Raw genomic sequence first — 17,147 nt, forward strand, 5'->3', positions numbered from 1 at the left:
CATTTAAATAATGTCTTTAGAGTCGTTTATTTCCTGGTTCGGAATACTGTGCGATGCTTACATAAGATGTTATCATTGGGAGAAGCTGAAGGAGGGACATTCAGGAACCCAGTGTACTATTTATACAGCTTATTTCAAGTCTCCAAGTATTTCCAAATAGAATAACTTCAAATTTTATTTTAATGTTTATTTATTTATTTATTTATTTATTTTTGAGAAAGAGAGAGAGAGAGAGAGAGTGAGTATGTGAGCAGGAGCATGGGAGGGGCAGAGAGAGAGGGAGACACAGAATCCGAAGCAGGTTCCAGGCTCTGAGCTGTCAGCCCAGAGCACCACGTGGGGCTCGAACTCGTGAGCCACAAGAGCCAAGTCGGACTCCCAACCAACTGAGCCACCCAGTCACCCCAAGCACCAGACTCTTGATTTCAGCTCAGGTCATGATCTCCTACTTTGTGAGATCAAGCCCCACATTGGGCTCTGTGCTGACAGTGGAAGAGCCTACTTGGGCTTCTCCCTCCCTCCTTCTCTGCCCCTCCCCTTCTCGCTCACGCACGCTCTCTCTCTCTCTCAAAATAAACAAACGTTTGAAAAACCTAAAAATACAAAAAATGATAAATAAATAAATAAATAGCTTTCCATGGGCCAGGTATGCCCGAAAAAGAAAAGCAATAATGTTGGAGTAAGTAAGACTCACGCTTCACTGCTGACTATTTCAAAGCTCAGCTTTCATTTGTTTTTGAAGGTGTTTCTGTTGAGGAAATTGATGTTAAATCTCGCCATGTAAAATATCAACGTTTCCTTTGACTATCCCTCTCGTCTGTCCCCAGAGAACTCAAAATCACAAAACACTAAAACCTTCTGGAAGCCATTTCAGCGTTTGTTTTTTTGTTTTTTGTCTTTTCCACCTCTTGGTCATCTGTCTCTGAGGAGTCTACTTCCCACAAATTAAGCAGTAATATCTCAACATGCCAATATCCATAGAGATTTGCTGGGGGGTGGGGCAAGTGTTTAGGGATCTGTGTAAGAAGCAGGTGGCCTATCCTTTCTAAGTTAACATGAGAAAATATTTCTGATATCTGAGTAATTGAGCTCCCAGGGATGTTTTCCAGAAAAGAGAAAGGGAAAGAAAATAAAAAGAAAAGAAGGAAGAAATCCTAGAACAGTAAAGATAGACGGCCTCTATCCAAGATCTCACATCAAACTATAAAAGAACTATCCCACTGGGGGGAAAAAAATCACAAGAGTTATTTTATCCTTTTCTTTCCTTCATTTCCTAATTTAGCAAAATCCTTCCCTGCTGTCTCCACTACCCATAACCAGCACTTTCAGCAGAGCCTACCCCACCCCCCCCACCCCTCCCACCCCCACCCCCACCCCTCCCACCCCACCCTGGACTTCCCACTTTGTATACTTGGTTCCGGGGGAGAGAGTAAGTCACCGCAGCTGGGCCAAACTTTACTCTCCTGTGGCCCAGTTCCCTCGTTGTCCCCAAGAAAGGCTTGCCATTTGCACAGATGTGTCAGAGTCCCTGCAAAGCCAAGCGACCCACCTTCCATGCTCTGCTCCCAAAACTTCAGAAGCACGAGCAAGCACAATACACAGTATCAAGACACCTGAAAAATATCCCACCGTACACTCTAAGCCTACAATTTCTCCTTTTCCTCGTGATCCCTACAGGAGACAACTCAAGCTTGTTCAAAAATATGCCTGCTGCTCGGTAGGAATCCTGACTTAGAGCTTCTCTGTTCCCTCAGGTGTTTGTGTTTGGAGTTCTTGGTAGTAATGAAGGCTCAGGAGAAGGTTTTAGATGATTCCTGGCTTTTGCTGCTAGAGGGCAACAGTCTGGCTGACAAGGGATCTTTGTAATTGGGTGTCCCTAGGAAGGACCTAAGTACCTGGTTTTAGGAAGCATATGCTTCCCCCACCTGGGTATGAATGCGGCGAGGTTCTGCCTGGGAGAAACAGACATGAGACAAAGAATCATGATCTCTAAACAGTGATGAGGCTACCATCACATCCTCTTCTACACAAATTCCTAATTCCAACGACCTTTAAAGCTCTCAGGCAGATTAGCAACTGGTGCATATTAAGGATTCAAGGAGCGCTAGATCAACTTCTGACGGGGGAGTAATGTTATTGTGTGATACCTATGTTAGATGAGATATCTGACTTACACGTTTTTTTGAAAATTAACATGAATGCACTTATTTCCCAGGGAACTTTTTTTTAGTTTCAAGGGGCAGAGGTTCAACCCAAGTTGGCCAGGCACAAGAAATGGAAGGTCTATGTGCACAGAAGTAGGTTGGATACGGGGAGAGATGTACTTCCTCAGATAAATGACTACCCTATACTGTTGCCGGTAGTGGTCACCGCTGGGTCCTACCAAATGGTCTTACATAGAACCATCTCTCTCCCTTCTCCACATTCTTCTTTCTTGACTTTATTTTCCCATAGTGTTCCTCAAATAGTAGCAAAACTGGCATCTGGCATTTCTAGGCTTACATCCTCTTACCTCATCCATCATGCAACAAAAAGAGCATCCCTTTTCACATAGTTCCAGCAACAGTTTCCCAGTTTAAATCTCAATGGAACACAGGGGAGGGGAAGAGGGGGAAAAAAAAGTTACAAGCAGAGAGGGAGGGAGGCAAACCATAAGAGACTCGTGAATACAGAGAACAAACTGAGAGTGGATGGGGGTGGGGGACAGGGGAAAGTGGGCGATGGGCACTGAGTAGGGCACCCGGTGGGATGAGCACTGGGTGTTGTATGGAAACCAATCTGACAATAAATTGTATTAAAAAGAATCTCAATGGAAAACACACATATGCATACATACACATAGAAGTAAACCACACTACTACAACTACCATTGACAACACCAACACTCTTTGTCCACATTTAAGTCATACACCTATCACTGGGCCAAGGGTAATAGGCTGTCCTTCCATGGCTGACTCATGCGCCAACATGTGCAACTTGGAGCCAAACAGCATGGAGTCCATCTTGCACCCCAGGCACAGAGAATGAGGGTTGAGTCCCTTCCCAAAGGAAAACCAACTTTCAATTATCTAAAGAGAAGAGAATGCACATTGGCAATGTCAACACTAAGATTTCGTCCAACCCATAGACTTCAAGCTTCTGATCATCATAGCCGACCTCAGGTATGTTTCTCCCCACAATACCCTTCAATGTGTGATGAGAGGTAGAATTTGCTAAGACCCCTTTAAAAACTTTCTTCTGTCAGATACTTCTATCAACCACTAGGATAAAATAGCATCCATTTTTAGAACCCACTGTTGAAATAACACTTTTACACACGAATGCATGTATACCTATTGGCAGCCAGGGGTCATTACCTCATGACTGTTCTGCTTTGAATTGGGTTTACGTGATGCTGAGTTTATTAAAATTATTGAGTTCCAGGTCCCCAAAAGGGACAGAAAATATAAACTGAAAACTCTTCCAAAAATAGTTGAAAATGTTAGATTAAAAACTTTTACATGTTGAATCACTAAATTGTACATCTGAAACTAATAGTACACTGTATGTTAACTAACTGGAATTTAAATAAAATCTTTTTTTTTTAATGTTTCTGGAATGGCAATGGAGGAGATCTGCCACCTATTTTTGACCAGCAATCGTAACTAGTAAAATTAGTTACAAGGGAAAAACATTTCAAGTCTGGAGAAATTGTCCTAAGGGCATCAAGCATGTGGTAGGCTGGATAATGGCGACCCAGAGACCCCATGTCCTCAGCTTCAGAATTTCTAACTGTTATCTTTTTTAAATCATTTTTTAATGTTTATTTTTCAGAGAGACAGAGACAGAGTATGAGCAGGGTAGGGGCCAACAGAGAGGGAGACACAAAATCCAAAGCAGGCTCCAGGCTCCAAGATGTCAGCATAGAGCCCAATGTGGGGCTTGAACCTACGAACCATGAGGTCATAACCTGAGCCAAAGTCAGACGCTTAATTGACAGAGCCACCCAGGCACTCCCATAACTTTAACATTTAAGAAAAAGGTTTTTTTGCAGATGTGATTATGTTAAAATCAAAAGGTTAACCTGGATTATCTTGTTGAGCTATTAATTCAATTGGAAGTATCTTTACAAGAGTGAACCAGAAGATTTGGTAAGACAAAGTCCGAGAAGATATTATGACCTATGGGCACCGAGGTTAAAGTGATGTGGCTACAAACCAAGGAAAGCTAGTAGCCACCAGAACCTGGAGTAGGCAAGGAATGGATCCTTCCAGAGAAACCCCAACACAGCACAAGTCAGTGCTAACATTGTAATTTTAGTCCAATGATACCGATTTAGGACTTCTGGCCTCCAGAATCGCAACACAATAACTTTCTTTGTTTTAAGCCACAAGGTGTGTGGTCATCTGCTACATCTGCCATAGGAAACAAATACACAGCAAATAAAGGAAAACTTACTTAAGAAAAGTGACTGAATGTCAGAATAGGCAGAGTCTGTGGTCCCTACGCCATGATGGAGGGTTACTCTGCTATCCAAAACAAAACATCACGAGGCAAAACATCTATAGACCAAGAACTCTTATGAATATAGATCTAAAAAGCCTCACCACAAAGTGATTGTATACCTTGACAAGTGGGATCTATCCCACAAGGGTAAAGTAGGTGTAACATTCAGGTCAGAAACAAGATAAGGATGTCTGATCTCATCAATTCCAACTAGCATTGTATTGGAAGTGCAGTTAGGCAATAAATAAATAAACAAACAGACAAATAACCATCAGATCGCAAAGATGTAAGCCTCTATCTCTATTTGTAGGTGACATAACCTTGTATATAGAAAATCCTAAGAAATTCACTGAAAATTATTAGAATGAAAACAACTGGCTCAGCAAGGTTACAGCATACAAGTATTTTTAAATGTCTTTTTAATTAAATTAATAAAGTATAGAAAAATCTGTTTTATTCCTATACTTTTGCAGTGTATAATAGTAAAAAGCACCAGTAAAACAATCTCATTTAAAATGCTATCAACAGTTTAACGAAACAAGAGAAACTGTTGCTCTGAAAACTACACAACGACGTTGAGAGAAAGTCAAGATCTAAGTAAATGCCACAACATTCCATGTTCATTAATTTAAAGACTCACAGGTGTTAAGATGGCAACATTCACCAAATTAATCTACAGATTCAATACAATCCAGGTAAGATCTCACCCACTCAATTAATTAAGAAGGCAAAATATACTACTGATAAAAGACAGTCTCATCCACAAATGATGTTGGAAAAACTGGACAACGACATGCAAAACAATGAACGTGGACCACCATCTCATACCATACAGAAAAATAAACTCAAGATGGATTAAAGACCCAAATGTGAAACTTGAAACCATAAAACTCCTAAAAGAAAATATAGGTGTAATTTCTGTGACAGCAGTCACAGAAATCTTTTTTTCTAGAGGTGTCTCCTCAGGCAAGGGAAATAAAAGCAAAGTTAAACTTGAGACTACCCCCCAAAATGAAAAGGTTTTGCACCACCAAGAAACCAACAACAGAACAAAAATGCAACCTACGGAATGGGACAAGATTTTTGCAAACAATATATCTGGTTAAGGGGTTAACATTCAAAATATATGAAGAGCTTCCACAACTCAACACCACCCCCACCAACAACAACAACAACAAAAACCCACAAATAACCTGATTTAAAAATGGGTGTAGGACCTGAATAGGCAATTTTCCAAAGAAACATACAGATGTCCAACAGACAAAGGAGAAGATGCACAGTCTAATCATCAGGGAAGTAGAAATGAAAACCATTAGGAGTTATCGCTACACCCCAGTCAGAATGGTTAGAATCAAAAGCACAAGAATAAGAAGTGTTGGCGAGGATGTAGAGAACAAGGAACCTTGACACACTGTTGGTCAGAAGGCAAACTGGTACAGCCACTGTGGAAGACAGTATGGGGATTCCTCCAACAACTAAAAATAGAATTACTGTATGATCCAGTGATTCCATGACTAGATACCTATGCAGAGGAAATGAAAACACTAGTTCAAAAACATATAAGCACCCCTCTGCGTACCGCATCATTATTTTACAATAGCCAGGCTATGGAAGCAACCCAAGTATCCATGGATATGGATAAGAAGATGTGGTATGTACACACACACACACACACACACACACACACAACACACACACACTGGAACATTACTCAGCCATAACGAAGAATGAGGTCTTGCTATTTCCAACAACATGAATGGACCTAGAGGGTATCATGCTAAGCAAACTAAGTTAGAGAAAGACAGACCATATGATTTACTCGTACAGGGAATTTAAATCAGAACGAAGGAACAAAGGTGAAAACAAGACCAAAAAACACTCTTAAATATAGAGAACTGAGGCTTCCCAGTGGGGTAAGTAGGCGAGAGGATGTGTGAAATCGATCAAAGAGATTAAGATTACACTTCTCTTGATGAGCACTGAGGAATGTATAGAATTGTTGAATCATTATAGTATACACCTATAACTATTAACACTAAGTTATTTTACTTTGACTTAAACAATAAAAAAAATCATGCCACCCCAAGAAAAAAATCACCCCCAAAAAATAATCACCTATTTTTTTCATCTTTTTTTGTATTAACTGACAATGTGATCCTAAAGATCGTACAAAAATTCAAAGGACCCAAATCAAAACAACCTTGAAAAGGAACAAAGTTGGAGAACTCATGCTTTTCCATCTCAAAGCTTACTACAAAGTCCCAATGGGGCACCTGGGTGGCTCAGTTGGTTGAGTGTCTGACTTCGGCTCAAGTCATGATCTCACGGTTCATGAGTTTGAGCCCCATGTCAGGCTCTGTGCTGACAGCTCAGAGCCCGAGGCCTGCTTCAGATTATGTGTCTCCCTCTCTCTGCCCCTCCCCTGCTCATGCTCTGTCTCTGTCTCTCAAAAATAAATAAAAATGTTAAAAAAAATTTTTTTAAAAGCCCCAGTAAGCATGCATCACAGTGTGGCACTGGATTGAGTATAGATATATTGATAAATAGAAGAAAACTGTGAGTCCAAATCTACACCTTCACATTCATGGTCAAATGATTTTTATCAAGGGTACCAAGATCATTCTAAGGGAAAAGAATGGCCTTTTCAACAAATGGTGATGGGAAGACTCGATATGTAAATGCCAAAGAATTCATTTCTACCTCTACCTCACATCATATACAAAAATTCTGAAACTATATTCAATACTCAAATGCAAAAGCTAAACATACAACATTCTTAGAAGAAAACATGTGCTCTTGGATTAGGCAATGGTTTCTTAGAAATGGCACAAGAAAAAGAAAGGTAAGTTTGACACCAAAATTAGAAAATTTGGGGTTTCGAGGAATCATAAGTGAAGAGTCAACCCACAGAATATGGGAGAGAATTTGTACAAATCAAATATTTTATAATGAACTTGTATCTAGAAAACATAGCAACTCTTAGAACTCAATTATGAGACAGACAGATATCCATATCCCTATATGAATGAAAGATATCAACAGGTATTTCTCCAAAAATGGCCAATAAGTACAAGAAAAAAATGCTCAATATGATTAGCTATTAGGATAAGGCAAATCTGGGGCACCTGGATGGCTCAGTCAGTTAAACATTCAACTTCAGCTCACGTCATGACCTCACGGTTCATGAGTTCGAGCCCCACATAGGGCTCTGTGCTGACAGCTCAAAGCCTGGATCCTGCTTCAGATTCTGTGTCTCCCTCTCTCTCTGCCCCTCCCTAGCTTGCACTCTGTCTCTCTCTCTCAAAAAATAAATAAACATTAAAAAAATTTTTTAAGGATGAGGCTAATCAAAACTATAATGAGATATTACTTTACATTTTCTGAGGTTAAACACAGAGGTGCTCTAAGATCCAGCAATGTTACTCCTACATATATACCCATGAGAAATAAAAACATATGTCCTCACAAAAATTTGTACATGACTGGTCATAACAGCATTATTTATAATAGCCAAAAAGTGCTAATTCCCTAAACACCCATTAACTGAAAAATGAATAATTACCATGTGGTGTATCTATGCAATGGAATATTATTTGGCAACACAAAAGAATATACTGGAACATGGTACAAATGGGTGAACTTTGACAACGCTGTGCTAAGGGAAAGAAGCCAGTCACAAATGACTATATATGGTAGGATTCTATCTACATGAAATATTGTGAAAAGGAAAATCCATAGAGATATAAGGGAGATTAGTGGCTCAGGGTGATGAACCCTGAGGGACATCAGGAGAGTCCACTAAATGATAAGGGGTTTATTTTTTAGGTGATGACAATATTCTAAACTTACTTGTGGTCAAAGCTGAAAACTGAACATACAAAAACCCATTGAAATGTGTGCATTAAATGGGTGAATTTATGGTAGGTGAAGTTTACTAAATAGCTCTTAAAAAGCAGAAATAAAGTAACAATTAGAAATAAGAGCACTGGGGGTGTCTGGAGAGCTCAGTTGGTTGAGCATCTGATTCCTGATTTCAGCTCAGGTCATGATCTCACAGTTCATGGGATCGAGCCTGGTGTTGGGCTCTGTGCTAACAGTGCAGAGCCTGGTTGGGATTCTCTCTCTCTCCCTCTCATTCTCTATCTCAAAAAAACTTTAAGAACTAAGAGCAATGAATGTGTGTGGGAGCCAATTCCCTAGATAGGATTTTTGGTCTCATCTCAGCACTGGAGTCGAAGCACCAAGAAGAAGAGACCATGGACCTATGGAAAGCAAAATCAAAGGGAGGCATCTCTGCATTAAATTAGACCCTGTTTGGGCTTCTCCATGAAGACACCAACAAGAACAAACCACCTGCCAATACATGGTCATCAGCCAATCCTATCCAGGACTGAGGGTCACCTAACAGTGACCAATACTTCTTGGCAGTTTGGAATTCCAGTTTATGCCTTTCACATGCTTTATTTGTCTCCAAACTGAGAAATCACATAAAAAATTGTCACGAGAACCCTGGACTCCTGGCATAAGCCAACACCTGAGAGGCCTCACAGGAGTTCCCACATCAAAATCACCACCGAGGAGAACACCAATTCTCAAATTACAAAATACAACATGGCAGAAGTTCCATGAGAAAGAATCTGCAGCAAAATAAATCCTAGCATAGACACCTTCAGAAAAATCGAGGGATGTAACAGCAACTAATTTTTTGACAAAAGCGTATTTTAAATGTTCCAAGAGGGGCTCCTGGGTGGCTCAGTTGGTTAAGCATCTGACTTCGGCTCAGGTCATGATCTCCTGGTTCGCGGGTTTGAGCCCCACATCAGGCTCTGTGCTGACAGCTCAGAGCCTGGAGCCTGCTTCGGGTTCTGTGTCACCTTCTCTCTCTGCCCCTTCCCTGCTCACGCTTTGTCTCTCAAAAAATAAATAAATGTTAAAAACAATTTAAATTAATTAATTAATTAATTAAATGTTCACATGAGTCAAGTTAGATTTTAAAAGAAACCAAAAAGAAATTCTGAGTAAGAAAAGCAGTCATGAAAAGTTTAAATTCAGTGATGGGTTCAAAAGCAAATTAAACCTGAAATGAAAACCAGTGAACTGCAAATATATAGGAGAATATGTTCTAGAATGAAGTGGAGAGAAATCAGGCCAAAATACCAAAAAAAAAAAGAAAAAAAAAAAAAAGCTGTTAAGAGACCCAAAGAAGAGCATGAAAAATTCTAAACTCTTTTTTTTTTTTTTTGAGAGAGAGAGAGAGAGAGAGAGAGAGAGAGAGAGAGAACACGCACAAGAAAGGGAGGAGCAGAGAGAGAAAAAGGAACAGAGGATCTGAAGTAGGATCTGTACAGCCAGCAAAGAGCCCAATGCAGGGCTCAAACCCATGAACCATAAGATCATGACCTGAGCCAAAGGCGGCCGCTTAAGACTGAGCTACCCAGGTGCCCCCCAAACTCTTTCTAAAAGGAGATGTTCAAGAGAACAGCGAGACCCGATATTAAAAGAGAAAATATCTGGAATTTTTTAGAGTGCTGATTCTAGAAGGCGAACAAATCCTCAACAAGATACATTTCAAACTATACCTAGACACATCAGAGACGGCAGAACAATAAGGACAATGCAAGTATTTGGACTCATCCAGAGTAAAGAGTTCTGCCTTTACTCACAATCTCTCAAAAAATTAAATCATCTTTAATGATGACCCGACGTGAAAAATAGCTAATCTCACTCTGCATCCCCCCTTCACCTATAGGCAAGCTCTCCTCATGGGCCAAACTCACCTAGAAACCACAAAAAAAAAAAAAAGAACCTAGGGCTTCCAGATATATAGGTTGGGCTCTGGAGGCAGACAGTAGGCAGAACAGAATGGAAGATACAGAAAAACTTCCTCCTCCAAGTTGCATAGAATCTTGTGGCCAAGTTTAAATTATTAAGTTTTGGAACAACCATGGTACCCACAATATTTCCTAATGCCTGGATACTTTAACCCTCAAAACAAAATAATGACAGTAATAGATTAGAGTCTACTCAATAAAATAAATTAGTGGGGCGCCTGGGTGGCTCAGTCAGTTAAGCATCTGACTTTGGCTCAGGTCATGATCTGGTGATTGGTGAGTTTGAGCCCCACATCAGGCTCTGTGCTGACGGCTCAGCTCGGAGCTTAGAACCTGCTTTGGGTTCTGTGTTTCCCTCTCTCTCTGCCCCTCTGCCCGCCTTGCTCACACTCTGTCTCTCTCTGTTTCTCTGTCTCCCAAAAACAAATAAATGTTAAAAAAAAAATTTTAATACAATAAAAAAATTAGAATGTATTGATAAAAATAAGGAAAATTAAAAAGCCAGCAGAAGGCCAACTAATAAATATAAGATGACAGAATTTAAAAATCACTGAATTTTTGCAACTAACATTGTAACACTTGATTCAGGCAAGAATCCTCAATAGACACTAGGGCTAATGAGTCAACGCTTTGTCAGGTACAGCATATTTACATAGTCAAAATGTATCTCTTCTCAAATTACCTTTAAATTATAAAAGTAGAACATTCATTTTAGAGTTGAGAAATCTAGTGCAAACTACCTGACCCAAGTGATCTAAGTTAACAGAAAAGGTGACCACCTTCGCAGTGTAACACACTGAAAATAACACATCATTTATGCAGTAAATCCGTGACTTGAAGGTAATTAAAAGGAAACTGGAGACAAATTCAAATTAAGGGATAATGTATGAAGTAAATTACTTGTACTCTTCAAAAATGTCAATTTCATTCAGAACAAAGGCTGGGAAAGTTCTTTAGGTGGAAGATCAAAGTGGCATGACAACAAAATGCAATGCATAATCTTGAAATTACATCCTGGACTGCAAAGAAAAAGAAAAAGAAAGAAAAGAAATTCTCCAAAGGGTCCTATCTGTCGAATCGGCAAAATGTGAACAGATGCTAGTGGTTGGTGGCGAGCAATGCCTGAAAGTATGGAGGGCAAGAAGAGGGTCAACGGCAATTCACTTTCTAGTGGAAAGAAAAGAGGTGTTATTTATAGGTGGAGAGAGTGCGACTATGAGAAAGCAAATGGGGCAGGGGTGTCTGGGTGGCTCAGTCAGGTGAGCGCCCAACTGTTGATTTCAGCTCAGATCATGATCTCATGGTTCGGGGTGAAATCGACCTCCATGTCGGGCTCTGCACTGACAGATTCTCTCTCTCTCTCTCTCTCTCTCTCTCTCTCTCTCTCTCTCTCTCTCTCCCGCCTCCTGCTCATGCGTGTTCTCTCTCTCTCTCTCAAAATAAAGAAAGAAACTTAAAAAAAAGGAAAGAAAGAAAGAAATCAAATGGGGCTAAATGTTCTCAACTGACGAATTTGGATCAAGGATACATTAGAGTGTTTATAGTCCTTCTTGCAAATTTATATTAGGAGTTATTTCACAATAAAAATATTAACCCAAAGCATACAAATCAACTTTACAGGTATAAACACTGTGAACTTAACCATGCTGATCTCAAGAATTTTTACCATCCTTCAAAATAAATGTACTGACATAAGGTAAATTTTTCTATTTGTAGTATATGTGTGGAAATAACTGTGGATGATCCAAAACTTGGTCGGAAAGTCACATGTAGCAGAGCCAAGTTTAGCTGGCAGGCCATTTCCTTTTATGGGATATGTAGCTTTGTCTCTGCAAATAAATAATGGAGCTTTGAATAGAATTGTCTGAAGTCTAGTGTCTGTTTCAATCTTTTCAGTAAGCCTGTAAAGGCTTTCCATTATCACCGTCTTGTTAAACTCTTGCAATGAGATAGTTTCAACAACAAACATGAAATTAGTTTTCCTTTTTCCCCACCACACTATGCTTTCATTTCTTCAACTATTTATAGACTTAAAAATCTTTGGTGTCCCTTGTAGCTTCTGTTCACTTCTTAGGAATCAAGGAGAAAAGAAAAACGGTGGCCCTCTCTCAGTCTGTGAATGACATAGCCCAGCTTAGCATATTAGGCTATCCTGGGAACTAAGAGCATCACAGCAGAGGAGGACCAGATAAGCCAGGGAGAGCCTAAGCGTAGTTTGAGAACATCAGCTTCCCTGGCCATGGTCATTGGCTGGAGTCCCATGATGTCCACTCATTTACTACTGAGTTCTATTCATTGCTCTTTTTTCTTTGTTCCTATTTCCACAAGCAAATTTAAATCTCATCAAAGAGCTACATTAGCCTACCACTGCCTCTTCTTTACTCCATAAAGCATAGAGACTAATGACTCCTTTTGAGTTCATCTTAGAAAGTACCTTGAAGGAGTTTTACTTCTTCCTAAATCCATACTCACGGTAGCCATGTTGGAATAATATGGTTGGCCTGAAAAATAAACTGGAACTTAGATTCCTGCTTTCCTACTATTAAAGACTTCCTTGGGCCCGACAAATCTTTCAGACGACTTCCACTGGTCTTACCACCTAGAAAAAATGCCATGCTCATAGTTCATGTGTTAGAAAGGGATTCAGATGCGATGGGATGGGGCAGGGTGGCATGGCATGAAAGAGAATGACTCAAATAGAATGGAATTCATGTCTCGGGGAAGGACAAAGGGGGGCTGTCCTCAGTCAATTAAGCTCCATGGCATATATGACCTCAAGCTCTATAGTACTTCTGTTAAATAAGAAACCACATCATTGTTCAGAAATACCCCTTCACCAGTTTCTATCAGATTACCACCATCCATCTTTCCCAAAGCTTACATTTAGCAAATACAAAGGTTTGTTTTAGAAAGGTTAATTTTGGGTTTGACTGACAGGCAAATTCAGTTCGGTGGGAAGATGTGGGTCACCAAAGGCAGTTATAGTTAAAAAAAAAAAAATGCTATCAAGTGGATTGGAAAGAACAATGATTTTATCCAAGGAAAACGGAAATGTGCCCAAAAGAGAAAGAGAGAGAGAGAGAGAGAGAGAGAGAGAGAGAGAGAGAGAGGTAGAAAGTAACAGCTTAGAGTAGGGAGTTTTTCTCACACAGCGCTGAGGGCAGTTCACAAAATGGCAAACATTTGCTCAGGATAATGTGTCTGTAAAAGAGTGAAACTTTCATCTGATATCACAAGGTTATACCTGCAACTGAGAGAAAAGGCCAAGATTCCACAGAGATGTAAGTGAACACCGATGATGAATGTAGGGAACCAGGCCATTAAGATTTATCAAATCAGATTCAGTGGATACTCTTTGAACTTACGTATTATCTACCTGGACATATGTGACACTCAATGTTCTCAAACTTAAACTCCATGCTTTCACTCTCTAAATGAATAACTAGAAATAGAATGTATTCAGGATCTGTGGCAAAGAAGGGACAAAGTCTTAGAAGATTTCAAGGTTATATTTCAATCCTGCTTTGACAAATTTAAGAGGAGGAAAAGGCTGGCATAACACCATTGTGGATTATAAAAATGCTTATATTCATACATTACTGATGGCATAAAGTTTCATCAATCGGATTAAACCTCCCAAAAATTCTTGGGTCAAAATGGCAAATATCCACAGGTTTTGATGCTATTTTATTTTTAAAAATAAAATTGAGGTGCACCTGGTGGCTCAGTTGGTGGGGCGTCCGACTTTGGTTCAGGTCATGATCTCATGGTTTGTGTGTTCGAGCCCCATGTTGGGCTCTGTGCTGACAGCTCAGAGCCTGGAGCCTGCTTCCGATTCTGTGTCTCCCTCTCTCTCTGCCCCTCCCCCACTTGTGCTCTGTCTCTCTCTCAAAAATAAATAAATTTTTTAAAATATTAATTAATTAATTAATTAATTAAAATTGATGTAGCCCTGGATGCAGGGCTCAATCTTGCAAACCCAGAGATCATGACCTGAGCTGAAACCGAGAGTCACAGGCTCAACCAACTGAGGCACCCAGGTGACCCGATACTGTTTCTTTTTGACAAAGGAAGTAAGCAGATGACTTGACTCACAAATGAGTTATTGAGGTCTAGAACGCACAACTCCTGACACTAGATCAAAAGAGAAGTCCCTAATCATGTGTCACAGCTACTGAAACCTATTCGACACAAAATCCCCAAATCCTCCTGTTTATTGGTATTATCATCTTCCTAATGGTAATAGCTACTCTATGGAGCATCGATGACTTGGAAGTTATTATAACAAGATTTTCCTATATCCCTCATGCAACTCAATGAGTCAACTATTAGTATATCCATTTACTCAAGAGAAAACTCAAGGAGTGCCTTATTCAAGCTCACAATTCTAATCAGCATCAAATCTCACATATAAATTCAGGTTGGTTTGGTTTCAAAGCCAGTAGCTTGAACTACTAAGCTATACTGTGCCTTTGCCAATTTATTTCATGTTACTCTCCATTCAACATGGCCAGTAGCTTGTACTGCCATTCAGGACAATGTAGGTAGTTGTACACGGTGCTGAAGATGTTTTGTAGCCACACTAGTACTCTTAAAACTGTGTTTTTGTGGGGCGCCTGGGGGGCTCAGGTGGTTAAGCGTCCACCTTCAGCTCAGGTCACGAGTTTGTGGGTTCAAGCCCGGCAGAGGGCTCTGTGCTGACATCTCAGAGCCTGGAGCCCACTTCAGATTCTGTCTGTCTCTCTCTCTCTCTCTCAAAAATAAATACACATTAAAAACATTTTTAAATAAATAGAATAGAATAGAATAGAATAGAATAGAATAGAATAGAATAGAATAACACTGTGTTTTTGTGATCAACCATCAAAGTCCAAAGTAGACATGTACTGGTTGTATGCAAGTAAGACCAAAAACAAAACAAAACAAAACTGCCCTACACCTGTCTCCTCTGCATTCACCATTTTTACTGTATCCACACGGGCTCCCTGCCACCACTATACTATCCTCAACTCCTGCCAAGGTCAAACAGAGGGAATTTCCAGAAATGGACATGGCCCTAGGGGCAGCCCTCAAAAGACAGGCAGGAATCTGTGTGTCAACACCCAGTTTCCCCATCCCTAGCGTTAGAGAGTTCTGAGGCCGTCTCAAAGCCCTTCCACCAGGTCTCCCCAGTGGGAAAGAGCTCCCACTGTCCACACAGAACCCGGTCATCAACGATCCCTGAATTAGCAGCCGGGTCTTCTCCATTTCCTTCCATTTTCTTTCTCCTACTGACACTTCCTGGGATCACTTCCCTGCCTCCCCAACAAAAAAAAAAAAAAAGTTGCATCTAGTTACCCCACAAGATGAAATCACTTATTTGGGAATAAATGTGGTTCAACACATAAAGAGAAAGTAGCAACTGCTTTTCCGTATTCTACAGAAATATATGATTTGCTCTCCCCACCCCTTAGAATAAATATACCCCCAGAAGATAATAAAGTAAATCATTAATGTTATTTATTATTCAAAGTTAGTATTATGGGCTGAAGGCGTTGCTTCCCTTGAAAAAAACAAACAAGCAAACAAAGAACAAACATCAAAACACACACACACACACACACACACACACACACAAACAGAAACAAATTCCTATGCTAAAGTCAAGCCCCATCATCTCAGAAAGTGACTACATTTGGAGACCAGATCTTTCAAGAGGTAAGGAAGTGAAAATGCAGTCATTCGGGTGGCCTTTAGTACAACATGGCTGGTGTCCTTTATGAGAAGAGATTTCGACGTAAAGTTGTATAGAGGCAGGGCCAGGGGAAGACAAAGGGAGAAAATGGCCAAGGACAAGCCAAGGACAAGGCCTGAGCCAGGGCTTCAGAAGGAATCAGCACTGCTATGCCTCCAGAACCGTGAGAAAATACTTATCTGCTGCATAAGCCACCCAGCCTGTGATACCTTGTGGAGGCAGCCCTAGCGAACGAACACATTCGAGAGGCCCAGACAGTATCAGCCACTGCCAAGACACTGCCATCTATAAAATGCCTGCTCTGTGCAGCAACCGGGCCAGGCAATTGAAGCGCATCAGTGATGGTCAGGCTAACAAATTTCTATTTGAGAGACGTGTTACCGTCCCCGTGTTACCGATGAGAAAACTCCCAAGTTAAGGAAGGTAGGTAACTTCCGTGGTCTCACGGCTTCTGTAAGAAAGGCCAGGATAGGAGGATTCTATCTTAGGTTTGTGATAGGAGCCTCTTAAAATAAAATCGGCCTATCCTAGTCCATTTTTACGCTATTAGCAATGTACAATGAAGGACCAGTCCTTTCGTTTCTCCATGATGTAGTTTCTCCATTTGTTAAAAACAAGGAAGCGTAACTCTGGGAAGTAGAGTAGGTCATAGCCTTACAAAATGGTACCTTCAGAGTGGATTTAAAAGACATTGTGGTAGATCTGAAAAAAAAAAAAATTAGCCAAACCTAATTCTTCAAGCCACTGTGGTAATTACATGGCAGTGACACAGCGGCCTTCCTACATGAAGTTTCATCCCTTGTCAGCATTCCCTTTTTCTCTTTGACTACAGGTGGTGAGCCATCCGTGTTCCATCTCTCCAGGCAAAGCCAACCTAATCAGCCAACAACAGAGAGTTCACAAGTGCACAGGGGCCCATTATTCATCACTTCTGCAGCTACTGTAGCCCTAGTTAGTGATTAAATATTTAGTGTCAGTAATATAGGCAACAGAGAAAAGAAAATACTGCACTTCTTAAATGCCTTGGAAAGCATATTGAAGGCAGCCAGTCAATCACTTGAGTGGCAGGCTCAGAGTACCTCATTAAAGGTGCTAAA

Source organism: Puma concolor, chromosome A1 (genome assembly GCF_028749965.1).
Source record: "Puma concolor isolate L17-30 chromosome A1, mPumCon1.1.hap2, whole genome shotgun sequence".
NCBI lineage: Eukaryota > Metazoa > Chordata > Mammalia > Carnivora > Felidae > Puma > Puma concolor.